The sequence below is a fragment of the Eptatretus burgeri genome, chromosome 16 (genome assembly GCF_056783735.1).
Source record: "Eptatretus burgeri isolate ZD-2024b chromosome 16, Ebu_testis_v1, whole genome shotgun sequence".
Taxonomy (NCBI): Eukaryota; Metazoa; Chordata; class Myxini; order Myxiniformes; family Myxinidae; genus Eptatretus; species Eptatretus burgeri.
The window spans coordinates 14,641,824-14,655,073 of record NC_140976.1 but is presented as its reverse complement, the minus strand read 5'-3'; the positions used below and the strand labels follow the sequence as shown (position 1 = coordinate 14,655,073).

Here is a 13,250-nt window from a genome sequence, read left to right as displayed (position 1 = left end):
ATATATATATATATATATATGACATCATCGGTCATGTGATTTGGCAGCCGTATTGTTCAAAAGAAAATAAAAATTAAAACTTCAAAAATCTCCTCTGAAGTGGCTGAAGAGATCGAGGTGAAACTTTACACGTGTGACCGCCTATCCATGAGGAACAAAAGTTTCAGACATATGACATCATCGGTCACATGGTTTGGCAGCCATATTGGATTTACCCAAAAATCTATAAAAAAAATCTCCAGAATGGCTGGACAGATCAAGGAGAAACTTCACAAAAATGTTCCCCAAGCCTTGGGTGTACAAATTTGTTCAGCAATAATTGATAGGTCACATGGTTTGGCAGCCATATTGGATTGAAGAAAAAGATTAAATAATGTTTTCTCTGGAACCGCTTAATCAATCGATATGAATCTTCATAATTATTATGATCTAGTAGTGATGGGGAATACATCTATCTATAATTCCAGCAATGTGTGTGTGTGTGTGTGTGTGTGTGTGTGTGTGTGTGTGTGTGTGTGTGTGTGTGTGTGTGTGTCTGTGACCGCTGTTTCTCGACAACCACTAGTCCAATCTAATTGAAACTTGCCAGGTATATTGCTGAGGACCTGAGTATGTGCCTTTTCAAGGTTTGATATTAATCGGACAAGTGCTTCCCAAGTTATGGCCCTTTATTTACCAAACCAATGACAGGACACGTTGCTGCGTAGGCGTGGCCGATAGGGAAAGGGCACCTTAGTTACCGTGGCATAGGAGTGGCAATGGTCAATGGCAGCGAATGTCATGGCTAGCAAAGACAGGGAGGGAAACTTGATTTTAATTTGGATTTTAATTAACTCTGTGTGTATAAGTATCACAGCAGTTGTTACTTTAATGCAAGCGATAATTTGTGGAATGCAAATGAACATTCCGTACGGGCACGCACTACTTCCGGATAGTAATGACTTACTGTATTCTAATAATCTCGATTTCTTAAGCACATTTATAGATAAACACAATGCCCCAATCCAGTCATCATTTACGAGAGTGAAGGAACGGACTGTGTGTTTGTTTGAAATTTTTTGGTTTTTTTTGCACGTACGGGCACGCGAGAGCGAAGGAACGGCCTGTGTGTTTGTTTCTGGCACACGGTTTGAAAGTTTTTTTTTTTTTTGCACATACGGGCACGTACTGGTGTTTTAAATTTCACCTTGATCGGACATATGGTCTGGCAGCCAGAATTCTTCAATTTTTCGATCTACGTTCTTTTTGCTTATTTTTGGGGGGTTTTTTTTGAATAAGGCTCACTACGCTGTTCCTGGATAAGTTTGAGGGTAGAGGAGTAGCAGCTGAAATGTGAATCCTATCCAGGTTCTTCCTGATGACTAATGCAGGACTGCACCTATTTGGTCTTCCATTGGATTTGAATTGAATTTATTTTAATCCCATCCTAAGTTCAATTGAATAATAATGAAAAATGTCATGGGTATATGTACAACATGGTCAGGTGTCCAATCAAAACGGGGTTCCATCAAAGCGGGACGTCTTGGTACCTGGTCATCACTGCCAGCAGTTATAAAGTGGCAGTTATAATTATGTCTCTTATTAATGAAGTAACACACACCAGTACACAAACCCCACACAAAATACACCACACAAAATAAGTTCTAGTGAGGGGTCTGCAATCTCTGATTGCTCTTGCGAGTTTGTTTATGAAGTCACAATCCAATGAAGTATGTCAAGGACACTAATCAAACATCAGGTGCACAACTTCAGTGCAGCTCCACCATTATGATGCAAGAACATATTGGAAGGCCAAGTGGTTTTTGACATTCCACATTGGCCAAATTGAGGAATGACAAAAAATAATTCGTATTTTTTTCTGACTGCCATTTGACCTTGACCTTTTCCCCAGAGGGGTATGAGGAACATTGACCGAAAATACTTCTTGCTCCAAAGGACAAGCTTGAGAGGGCAATTTTGTTCTGATCGGACAAACTTGTCGAGTTTTGGTGAAAAATGAGGCTGAATCTTTGGGCCTCTCACTCAATCACCGCAGGTTGGTCATTGGTCTTTCTGTTTTCTACCGTCTCCTCTCCAGCTCCGCAGGGCGCTCAAGGTCCGCCAACAACCCCCTTCTGGTAAAACTACCAAATCACGAATCACTGTTCACCTTCACTCTTTCATTCCTCTTTTTCCCGCCTTTGGAATAAACTCCCGCACTCTATTCATTCCCATTCTTCCCTCCAGGCCTTCAAAACAGCTGTTCACCACCACCTCTTTTCATCCCCCATCCAAATCCTCGATCTTTTCTACCCCCGATAATCCACCCAAGCCCACCTTCAAATTCGCTGCTTTCCTTCCTGAAAGTCCCTGTAATGGCCATCTTCTATTCCCCATGTTCCCCATCCCATCCCTCTCCCTTCCACAGATCTCCTAATGTCTCTGTTCTCCACTGTTTTGTCCTTCCCACTCCCTCCTCTCTTGTCTCATGCCCCCCTTGCTGTGCGTTATGTGTTAGCTCTCACACGAGCATCAACAAGGTATACCAAAAAAAAAAAAGTTCAAATGTCTAATTGGGTCATGATCATAAAATTAGGTCAAGGTCAAAAAACATGTCAGCCCTGCATTCTTTTTATTCCCATTATTCGTGCAAAATTTCATTCAGAAAGTCCAGGCTGGCTCCGAGATACAGCTTGAAAACTCCTGCAGCATGGAAATTGGCAGTGCAGGGAGAAAAATAAACAAAACAAGGGGAAAAAGACATAAAATGTCGTAGCCCCCATTGTTTTAGTAACTTTTCTGGATGGCATTAAAGGGAAAGCCCATATTTGTGTCCAACTAAAATGGCTGCCAGTCTCCCAGTCGGCCATCTTAAATCAGATCGCAAGATAAAATGAGGGACAGGTGTATGCCATCGTCTAATGTACTTGTGCCAAGTTTGAACAAAATCAGACCATGCATGTCTGATAAATGGTTGGGGACACATTTAAGTAACAAAATAGCCACCAGTTGGCCATCTTGGATATGATCTCGAAAAAAAATGACGAGCATACAGTATGTAAGCCATCATTCATTATCTCTGTGGCAAGTTTGAACAACATCAGTAAGTGCATGTTCGAGAAATGGTTGAAGACTTACTCAACATGGGGTTTTTTTTGTTTTTTTTGAACAACTAAAATGGCTCCCAGTCAGCCATCTTAAATCTGATGTTGAAAAAAAAACATCTTCTTCTTCTTTCGGCTGCTCCCGTTAGGGGTCGCCACAGCGGATCAACTGTCTCCATTTCGCTCTAACCTCCACATTTTCCATTGACACTCCAACCACCCGCATGTCCGCCCTCACCGCATCCATGAACCTCTTCTTTGGCCTTCCTCTTCTCCTCCTGCCTGGCGGCTCCATCTTCAGCATCCTTCTCCCGATATACTCCGCTTCCCTCCTGTGCATATGTCCAAACCATCTCAATCTCGCTTCTCTCACTTTGTCTCTAAACCGTCCTACCTGCGCAGTCCCTCTAATATACTCATTCCTTATCCTGTCCATCCTCGTCACTCCCAACGAGAATCGCAGCATCTTTAACTCTGCCACCTCCAGCTCTGCTTCCTGTCTTTTTGTTAGCGCCACCGCCTCCAAACCATACAACATAGCTGGTCTCACTACCATCTTATATACTTTCTCCTTTACTCTTGCAGCTCCCCTTCTGTCACAAATCACTCCTGCAACTCTTCTCCACCCACTCCATCCTGCCTGCACTCTCTTTTTCACTTCTCTCCCACACTCTCCTTTACTTTGGACAGTTGATCCCAAGTATTTAAACCCATCCACCTTCCCCACCTCAACTCCTTGCAACCGCACCATACCACCACCCTCCCTCTCATTTACGCACATGTACTCCGTCTTACTCCTACTGACTATCATTCCCCTTCTCTCCAGTGCATACCTCCACCTCTCAAGGCTCACCTCAGCCTGCTCCCTACTCTCCCTACAGATCATGATGTCATCAGCGAACATCATAGTCCATGGAGACTCCAGTCTGATCTCGTCCGTCAACCTGTCCATCACCATTGCAAACAGGAAAGGGCTCAGAGTCGATCCTTGGTGCAATCCCACTTTTACCTTAAACCGGTCCGTCATTCCTACCGCACACCTCACCGCTGTCACACTGTCCTCATACATATCCTGCACAATCCTCATATACTTCTCCACCACTCCCGACTTCCTCATACAATGCCACAACTCCTCTCTTGGCACCCTATCATAAGCTTTCTCTAAATCCACAAACACACAATGTATAGTAACTCCTTCTGGCCTTCCCTATACTTCTCCATCAACATTCTCAAAGCAAACATCGCATCAGTGGTGCTCTTTCCTGGCATAAACCCATATTGCTGCTCACAAATCGTCACCTCTCTTCTCAACCTAGCTTCTACTACTCTTTCCCACAACTTCATGGTGTGGCTTAACAACTTTATCCCTCTGTAATTTCCACAGCTCTGCACATCACCCTTGTTCTTGAAAATCAGAACCAGTACACTTAATCTCCACTCCTCTGGCATCCTCTCACTTTCCTAGATTTTATGAAACAATCTGGTTAACAACCCCACTGCCATCTCTCCTAAGCACTTCCATGCCTCCACTGGTATATCATCTGGGCCAACCGCCTTTCCACTTTTCATCTTCTTCATAGCAGTCCTCACTTCATCCTTACTGATCCACCCCACTTCCAGATTCACTATGTCCACCTCTTCCAACCTTCTCTCTCTCTCATTTTCTTCATTCATCAGCTCCTCAAAGTACTCCATCCACCTTCTCAACACACTCTCCTCGCTCGTCAGCACATTCCCATTTACGTCCTTTATTACCCGAACCTGCAGCACATCCTTCCCAGCTCGGTCCCTCTGTCTTGCAAATCGGTATAAATCCTTTTCCCCTTCTTTTGTATCCAATTTCTTGTACAGCTCGTCATATGCCTTTTTCTTAACCTTTGCCACCTCTCTCTTTGCCTTTCGCTGCCACTCCTTGTACTCCTGCCTACTTTATTCATCTCTCTGACTATCCCACTTCTTTTTCGCCAACCACTTCTTCCTTATACTTTCCTGTACTTCCTCGTTCCACCACCAAGTCTGCTTATCTTCCTTCCTCTGTCCAGATGTCACACCAAGTACCTTCCTAGCTATCTCCCTCATCGTTTTGTTGTCCGCATAATGATTTGGCATAGGTTTTTACGCTGGATGCCCTTCCTGACGCAACCCTGGTCGCCTCTTACGACACACAAGGATATGGTACACCTATTCTAACCGGGGCATACACCGGGCCCAGTACACTGGTACTCATTTCGCCGACCTCGGAAGGATGACAGGCTGAGTCAACCCCCTGGTGTTATTCGACTTGGTATATATTGTTGCGAATTCGCGCCTGCCGAATTCGCGCCTGCCGGCGTGCGGACGGCCAGGTGACTCGGATCGCGGCACGTCGCCCACCGGACGGACAATTCAGTCATGACCCTCCGGGAACTATCGCCCGGAGCCAGTCACGGGTGGGCCTTTCGACCTCACCACAATCGTGCCAATCGGTCACCCGCGTAGGATAGGGTTGTTCGCCAAACTCAACCTAAGTACCCAAGCGGATGGTAAACCGGGCGATCGTACCTCGCCGCAGGTCGATTCCGGACATGAGCCGCTTGGGCAGCCCGTTCCGTACTATCGGGATAACCGAGCGGTGTTATCGTCGACCTCGACGGTTCAGATTATTTACCGGGTGTTTTGCACCCACTACTAACCCTTTACGTGAAGCAGGATGGAGGGTCAATAAAGAAAAGACGAAGCGAAACGGGAAAACAGTTCACACAATGCACATTTATTTCCAGGCACACGGAAAGCGCATATACACAGCCATACAGTCAAAATGCACATATAGCAACGAAAACAAAAGCAACAACGACGCAGAGTTACTACCGACTACGCGCACACACGGCAACACTTATACAGTTCTACTTTACAGACGGCGCCAATACACATTTACACAAAAGCAAAGGAAAGAAGCCACCCTCATAGACAAGGGGGCAGACAGGCCTGTAGGCCAATTGTGCGCGTGACCTGGAGGAGCAGCCAGGTCCACGAGACCAGGGGGGTCCTACCCGCGTCCTCATGACGCGTTGGCGGGCAAGCCACAGATGTGGCCGCGTGGTTGTGCCCCGACTCCGTGCTCCTTGGCGGGTTTCGTTGGCACGACGTTTGGAGTGGGGTGGGAACGGGGCCCCCTTTTTGCACTATCTCAGTGCGAGGGAAAGGGGAATTGTTGATGCCCTGGGGGAGGGAGATGGCTGGCTGGCTTGGGTCCCGCGACGAGCGATCCCACAACGTGACCTCGTCGCCAACCGCCGTCCTTCTCGCCTCGGACCTGAGCTCCTTTGCCTCTTCCCGCAACTCTTCTCAGCCGACTCCAGAACTCAACTCTCTCGATGACACTCTCTTCCCCCGGCTCTCTTCCACTCTCCAACCAAAACTGACTCACTCTGTCACACTGATGACTTCGCCACCCGACTCGACTGACTTCATTCGCCTTGCGCTCGCCTTCTTATAGGCTGGCAGGAGCAGCTAATATGCAAATATTCGGATCAGGATGACCTCGGGGGCGGAGCCACGCTCGCCCATTGGTCGGAGGAAATGGGGACGTGAACATCCCCTGATCCTAGAATTTGCATATATCGATTTCACACAGACGCGCCTGGAGGCGGGGCCAAGCCGCCCCACGCTTGCTAATTTGATGGAGGAAAAGTGGGCGTGTAGCGTTCTTGATCCGAATTTTCCCTCGGAAAGGCCGCTATTTGTGCTCGCAGCTCGGTGCGTTCGGCACCAATCGCCGAACGGGCCCGAGACAGCCCGATGCCCAGTGTTCACAGGTGGTGCGGGAATGGCCGTAGAAGGAGAGAGGTGAAGGTGGTGGAGGGTTTTCGGTGGTGGTTTGATGGTTATGGTGCCGTTTGGGAATGGCGGTGATGCGATGATGTGGGAGCGAGTTGTGAAGGTAAAGGTCGTGGCTGTTGGCGTTGTTGTTGTTGTCCGAGGGTTGGAGCGTGGTTGCAGTTGGTGACGATGGCTGGCGTGGTGGTTGTTGTGTGATGGCAGTTGAGACGTGGTTGGTTCAAAATAAAGACAGAACAGAAAAACGGCTACCTCAAAGCGTCGCAGCCCGAATAAATCGCATAAATTCCCTCTATACAACAGGTTTGGGGCTAACTACACATGTACAGTGGGGAGAACAAGTATTTGATACACTGCCGATATTGCAGGTTTTCCCACTTACAAAGCACGTAGAGGTCTGTAATTTTTATCATAGGTACACTTCAACTGTGAAAGACGGAATCTAAAACAAAAATCCGGAAAATCACATTGTACGATTTTTAAATAATTGATTTGCATTTTATTGCATGAAATAAGTATTTGATACATCAGAAAAACAGAACTTAATATTTGGTACAGAAACCTTTGTTTGCAATTACAGAGATCAGATGTTTCCTGTAGTTCTTAACCAGGTTTGCACAGACTGCAGCAGGGATTTTGGCCCACTCCTCCATACAGATCTTCTCCAGATCCTTCAGGTTTCGGGGCTGTCACTGGGCAACACAGACTTTCAGCTCCCTCCAAAGATTTTCTATTGGGTTCAGGTCTGGAGACTGGCGAGGCCACTCCAGGACCTCGAGATGCTTCTTACGGAGCCACTCCTTATTTGCCCTGGCTGTGTGCTTTGGGTCGTTGTCATTCTGGAAGACCCAGCCACACCCCATCTTCATTGCTCTTGTTGAGGGAAGGAGGTTGTTGACCAAGATCTCGCGATACATAGCCCCATCCATCCTCCCCTCAATACGGTGCAGTAGTCCTGTCCCCTTTGCAGAAAAGCATCCCCAAAGAATGATGTTTCCACCTCCATGCTTCACGGTTGGGATGGTGTTCTTGGGGTTGTACTCATCCTTCTTCTTCCTCCAAACACGGCGAGTGGAGTTGAAACCAAAAAGATCTATTTTGGTCTCATCAGACCACATGACCATCTCCCATTCCTCCTCTGGATCATCCAGATGGTCATTGGCAAACTTCAGACGGGCCTGGACATCCGCTGGCTTGAGCAGAGGGACCTTGTGTGTGCTGCAGGATTTTAATCCATGACGGCGTAGTGTGTTACTAATGGTTTTCTTTGATACTGTGGTCCCAGCTCTCTTCAGGTCATTGACCAGGTCCTGCCGTGTAGTTCTGGGCTGATCCCTCACCTTTCTCATGATCATTGAGGCTCCATGAGGTGAGATCTTGCATGGAGCCCCAGACCGAGGGAGATTGACTGTTATCTTGAACTTCTTCCATTTTCTAATAATTGCGCCAACAGTTGTTGGCTTCTCACCAATCTGCTTGCCTATTGTCCTGTAGCCCATCCCAGCCTTGTGCATGTCTACAATTTTGTCCCTGATGTCCTTAGACAGCTCTCTGGTCTTGCCCATTGTGGAGAGGTTGGAGTCTGATTGATTGAATGTGGACAGCTGTCTTTTATGCAGATAACGAGTTCAAACAGGTGCAGTTAACACAGGTAATGAGTGGAAAATGGGAGGGCTTCTTAAAGACAAAGCTAACAGGTCTGTGAGAGCCGGAATTCTTACTGGTTGGTAGGTGATCAAATACTTATTTCATGCAATAAAATGCAAATTAATTATTTAAAAATCATACAATGTGATTTTCAGGACTTTTGTTTTAGATTCCGTCTTTCACAGTTGAAGTGTACCTATGATAAAAATTACAGACCTCTACGTGCTTTGTAAGTGGGAAAACCTGCAAAATCGGCAGTGTATCAAATACTTGTTCTCCCCACTGTACCTCTGAAAATATCTCACCTGAGGGTCCTGAATGGTGATTTGCGAATTTCCACAGCCATAACACTATATATATATATATATATATATATATATATATATATATATATATATATATATATATATATATATATATATATATATATATATATATATATATATATATATATATATATATATATATATATATTGTTACGGCTGCGGAAATTCGCAATACACCATAAAGGTTCCTTTGATTAGCTATGCCGGTAAGTGAGTGTTCAGATAGGTCCCCACCGTTGTTTAAAGGGAATTATTCGTGCTCACCGGGCTGTGACTCTTTGAGATAGCCGTTTTTCTTTTTCTATCGTTATTTTGAGCCACCATTGCAACAAACCTCCACGCAAACAACAACCACCACCAACTACGCCACAACGCCCACCACCCCCACAACAATCACCACCATTTTCGCCACTACGCCCGCTTACGAACGCCATTCTCCGCGGACCACGGGAAGAATGGCGGAATGGCGGAAACCGTCCGATGGCGGAAACCGTCCGAGAAGGATTGGCAGAACAAAAGCTCTTGTGAAGCCTGTGGGTTTTTTCCCGCCTGTTTTCCCCGCGCTTGGTGTGAAGGAAAGGGGGAGGGCAGCTCGCCGCCGATTGGTGGATGCACAGCGTGAGGCGGTCGGGGTGGGGGAACGCCCCTTTTCGGGAACCTTCTCGAAGGAAGGTGGAGCCGAAAACGGGGAGGAGCGAAGGGCGGAGCCCCGCGCTATATAAGATGGACCGCGCGCGAGGCTCACTCTCTCTGTCGGGGTCGTGTTGGATTCTACTCGCTCTCTTGGTGGACGTCATCCTCTCGCTTCATCTTCGAGCTCTCTCTTGGTGGTCGAGGTCGGGCTCTCTCGTCTTGGCATTGGGCGACCTGTCGGTGAAGGCGCGGGCCGGTGGCGAGTCCGGGCGACGCCTTGGAGACGCAGACGGGAGGCGCAGCCCTGCCGGCTTTGTGGTGCGAATCTGCGCGTCTGGCAAGGGACGCCGGAGAGAACTCACCGACCACATCATCGCAAAGGCCCGAGAGCAGGTGCGGCTACGCTTGCTGCCGTGGGAACAAGGCGTCGCGACCTGCCCACCGTCACACCTCGAGGGGGCAGGTAACCAGCACGGTCTCGTAGGCCTTTTCGGTCATCCACGGCCCACGACCATGAAGGTTTACGAACCCCGTCTACCTCCCTGCCTGTGGGGAGGGTTTTCCTGTTGTTTTTGTGTGCATGTTGTGGCGCCGTGTCCTGTTAAGTAACAACTGTTAAGTGCATGTACATTCTCATTGTAGTCGGTTGTCTTGCTTTTTATTTGCCTTGCTTGTAAATATGTGCATGATTCCTTGCTTGTGTTGTGTGTGCAATATGTGCTTTATAATAAATGTCCTTGTGTGCAACGTATCCCGTTCATCGCGTCCTCCTTTCTCCACATTGGAAGTGCCATCTTGCATCGTGGAATGAGTAGTGGGGTTTGAACACCCGAGTACAGAAGAATCTGAACCGTCGAGGTCGGCGATAACACCGCTCGGTTATCCCTGAAGCACGGAACGAACCGCTTAAGCGGTTCGTGTCCTAAGCCGACCTGCGGCGTGGTGCAACCCCTCAGTAGGTTACCCATGCGGGTATTTAGGAATATCGACATTCGGCGATTCACCCGATTTCGCGCGGGTGGAATGCGGACTGGGTTGTGGTGAGGTTAAACCCCCAATTAATATATATATATATATATATATATATATATATATATATATATATATATATATATATATATATATATATATATATTAATTCAGTGGCCCAACGGGGCTTGAACTCAGGACCTTTTGGGTCCCAAGCCTCTGCCCTAACCACTGCGCCAACACCAGGTTAAAAAAAACCATGACATGCATAAATATACATTACGTGTTGGCTTTGTGCCAAGTGTGAATAAAATCAGTCTTTACATGTCCAAGATATGGTTGCGGACGCACGCACGCATGAAAATCGAGACCAAATCCATAAGCCGCGTGGCTTACCCACGCGGGTATTTATTATTTCGAAAACACCATTTTTTCTTGAATAAAACTCAATTCAATATTTCTATTAATTTCAGAATCTATATACTCTGTGGTGATAAGTAAAAATAAGCCCCACATCAAAAGCAAATCGTAATAAAATTTGGCAATTCTCTGCATTTTTGTCTAAACCTTTTGAATCGAGAACAGCTTGGCCGATTGCCGCCAAATTTTGCAAACTTGTTGCAGATACCCAGTGTCAGGTTGTGGGTACAATTTTTTTTGCTGCATTGCTTGTAGGTCAACTATATTATTTTGAAAATCGAAGAATGGGAAAAACAGGTATAGTGCATCAACGTCACTTGCCAGGAACCAATCAGCAGCGTCTCACGACTTGTCACCAAGCCACGTGAAGCTTCGTTGACATTTCCTTTGTCTGGGCATTTATCGATTGCAAATAATGAAAATGTTTTGTCTAAATCAAATTTTTCTTCATGTTGTACTGTCTGGGTCCTTGGTGATTAACATGGTACCATTTTCAATTTTGTGCAACATGGTACCAGTTTTGGAGGATATGCAAAACTGTCACACAGCCATCAGATATTATTACATAGACACAGTAAACCCTTAAAATCACGGGTTTTGACCAATCTTGGTAACCTCTTTATCGACCGATTAAGTTATCACGGGGTTTAAGTTCGACCTATCATGGTTTTGGAGCTGAGTTGTGATGGTCATCTCTCACCACGAGGCTTTCATGCACCTTTAATAATGCAATGGTGCTGAAGTGTAAAACAATTGACAAAAGCGATTACATTAATTATATTTATTCTCTGGGTTATGAATCTGCAGAAAAAAGAAACAAATTGACGGTTTACAAAGGAAAACTATTTCAGAAATGATTATTGGAAGAATGGTGGGGGTGAGGGGGTAAGTTTAATCTCCTTAAACATAGCAAGAGACTTCATCTTAAAGCAATTTATGTTTATTTTACATGTTTAGTGCAATTGTGAAGTGTATATTTTTGGCTGCTGCTGACATTCCTCTGGATTGTCTCGAAGCCCAGGAACCTAACCCCCTTTTCACCATGAGAAATTGGTTTCAACTTTTGCGGTTTTGAATATCGTGGCAATTTCAAGGAACGTAACCCCCGCGATATTTAAGGGTTTACTCCAGAGCCAAAAAGTTATCTTTTTAGTCCAATGCTAAATTCCAACAGTAGAAAAAAAAAGAAAAGAAAAAGAGATAAAATTGAATGAGATGTAAATGCATCAATGGATATGCCTCCACCTGTGTTCTCAATGAAAAGTCAAATGAGAGAAAAGTGGAAGAGACATCAGATGCTTTTAACTCGAGTCATAGTCTGCAAAATAATTGTCAAAGGGCACATGTCGTTTGGCGTTTGATCTTTTGAACCCAAATTGTAATAACTTCATATTTGTATATCCACCCCAGATTACTCAGCGTGCAGGTGCAGAAACCTCTTATCGCCATCCAACGTGGTGGCCGGGACATGGATCGCACGTGCCAGATAATGATTGCCGCATGAAATGGCTCACTAAGCTTTAAAAGAAGTAGAAAATACTGAGTAACATCGATGCAAGAACAGGGTGCACCTCCACACAATGAAATATTTGGAGAACTTTCTGTTTAACTTGTCCAAAAAGTTGATATCTTGCAGTCCATACTGTGAAAGATCATATTACACAGATAACAGAAAACAATGGACTTGACCCATTAGCTGGCCATAATAAGCTCCAAATATTACAGATAGCAAGGAAAATAAAAAACTATGATGGGGCCAATAATTAATAGAAGAAACCAAAATCAGCAGTTTGAAAACAACCTGAAAAAGTTCTACCGAGAGCAAGGAAAACAGAATCAAAATGCAACAACTCCCCCTAAAAAAATATTTAAAAAAGAGGACCCATAAATTTTTTGGAAGGGTATATTGGAAGAAGAAAAAGAACACAAGGAAGCAGAGTGGATACGACACTTGGAAAATACAAAGCACCACCGACAGGAAATGCACCCACTGACAATTGACGAGGAAAAAAAAGAGAGAACACCTCGCAAAAGCACCGAACTTCAAATGCCCAGACCTGGATGTGATTCAGAACTTCTGCCTAAAGCAATTACATGCTCTCCACTCTCACTACGCTCAAGCATTTAACGAGCTCATCCAAGGGAAACAGTCAATGGACGAATGGCTTCAAGAAGGCAACACTCTTTTAATCCTGAAATCTGAAGAAACCCATCCACCCCACAAATATAGACCAATAACATGCCTACAAACATAAAACTTTTAACAGGTGTAATCACTGATGCAGTTTACGACCACCTGACTCAACAAGGAGCTTTGGAGGCAGAGCAGAAAGGATGTAAAAGGGGATGCTCTGGA

At 45.5% G+C, this 13,250-nt stretch overlaps 2 protein-coding genes across 13 annotated transcripts in view; one reads left to right on the top strand and one right to left on the bottom strand.

Moving 5' to 3' along the window:
• LOC147010565 (uncharacterized) overlaps nucleotides 1-13,250 on the top strand; it is a 124,829-nt gene that overhangs the window by 61,205 nt on the left and 50,374 nt on the right. The window lies entirely within an intron of this gene.
• LOC147010566 (uncharacterized) overlaps nucleotides 1-13,250 on the bottom strand; it is a 44,671-nt gene that overhangs the window by 21,384 nt on the left and 10,037 nt on the right. The window lies entirely within an intron of this gene.